Here is a 1,893-nt window from a genome sequence, read left to right as displayed (position 1 = left end):
CCCCCCCCCCACCTGCCTACGGGCCTGAACTAGTGATTGCGGTACCCTGACCATTAAAAATTAGCAGACGAACTGGGAAGCGTTGTTCACGGCATTGGATAGCAGCGAAAAATGATTCCCCCATCATTATCGGAACAGGCCCACGTCACGCTTGGCTGACTAGTTTTGATTTACATTTTGTGCGTCTGTGCATAAGCAGCAAAAGTCCATGTCAAACCAGCCAAGCATGACTGTTTTGAAATACATTTTACAACAATACAAGACATGCGAAATGTATATCTAGGCCTATAATATAGTAAAATTCTGTATAAGTAGTCATATGATTACCTGTTTACATTGTACCAAGGTCAATATTAATATTGCATTTATTTTTCATTGAAAATAAAAAAAAAACTTAACATAAGGATTTTAAAATACTCAAAAAAACTGTATACTTCAAAAAATAAAAATAAATTAAGTTAACACAAACAACGCGATATAGGATATAGAAGTTTGCGAGAATAATTTGTATACTTGTACTGTATTTTCTGAAGCGCCGTTCGTTGTGGGGTTGCTACAATCTGCAGTTGTTACAATCAGTGGCGTCACACATTTGGGGCGCTGACAGAGTGGGGGGGGGGGCGCCAGGGCCCCAGGCGCGAGGGGCCCCGACATTGTAGTTAAAAAAAATATAATATAAACTATAATACCGTAGTTTCGTTCAATGGGGAACCGACAGTTTTAAACAATAAAAGCTGAGTTCTGATGTTTGAAATCATGCTTCTGATTTTGTGATCAATTTGCTTTGCATTGTATATTAGCCCTACGTTATCAAAACAGGTTTAGTTCTCACTAAAATTGGCCTAGTCTTTATTTATTTACACCTAGAGTACATAGGGATACTGAAGGCATACCAGTCCGAAAGTCATGTACAATTCTATGTTCTCTAACAAGAGAGTTAACAGTTAATTTTTCAATCTCCAGCAAATTTAAATAGCTTCCAATCCTCCTTTTTGGAATGTAAGGAAATAGATAGTGCTTTTCCTTTGTTGGATCGATTGTAACTCCTAATTGTAGCAACCCCAAAACGAATAGCATTTCAGAAATACAGTACAGTATACAAAAACTTCTCTCAATCTTTATATCCTATCGCGTTGTTTGTGTTTTAAGTTAACTTTATTTATTTATTTTTTATTTTATTTATTTTTTTAAGCGTACACGTTTGGAATATTTTAAAATTCTTAAGTTAAATTATTTAAAGTTTTCTTTTATTTTCAATGAAAAATAAATGCGATCGTTAATATCGATCTTGGTACAATGTAAACCTGTAACCATATGACTACTTATACAGAATATATATTATAGGCCTAGACTAGGACCAGGCCTCCTACTATAGTATAGAGGCCTAGACCTCCTACTATAGTATAGAGGCCTCGTCCAAGACCCATCATATCCCAGCCCACATAAGCCTAATCTATAATGCCAAGCAGGGTTCGTGATCGCGGTACCCTGAACATTAAAAATTAGCAGACGCACTGGGAAGCGTTGTTCACGGCATTGGACTGCAGCGAAAAATGATTCCCCCATCATTAATGGAACAGGCCCACGTCATGCTTGGCTGACTAGTTTTGATTTACATTTCGCATGTCTTGTGTTGTTGTAAAATGTATTTCAAAACAGTCATGCTTGGCTGGTTTGACATGGACTTTTGCTGCTTATGGCACAGATACACAAAATGTAAATCAAAACTAGTCAGCAAAGCGTGACGTGGGTCTGTTCCATTAATGATGGGTGAATCATTTTTCGCTGCTGTCCAATGCAGTGAACAACGCTTCCCAGTTCGTCTGCTAATTTTTAATGGTCAGGGTACCGCGATCACAAGTTCAGGCCCGTAGGCAGGTGGGGGGGGGGTGG

Source organism: Anneissia japonica, unplaced genomic scaffold (assembly GCF_011630105.1).
Source record: "Anneissia japonica isolate Jap-2015-1 unplaced genomic scaffold, ASM1163010v1 scaffold439_len473750_cov173, whole genome shotgun sequence".
Lineage (NCBI taxonomy): Eukaryota > Metazoa > Echinodermata > Crinoidea > Comatulida > Comatulidae > Anneissia > Anneissia japonica.
This window is presented reverse-complemented; position numbering follows the sequence as displayed.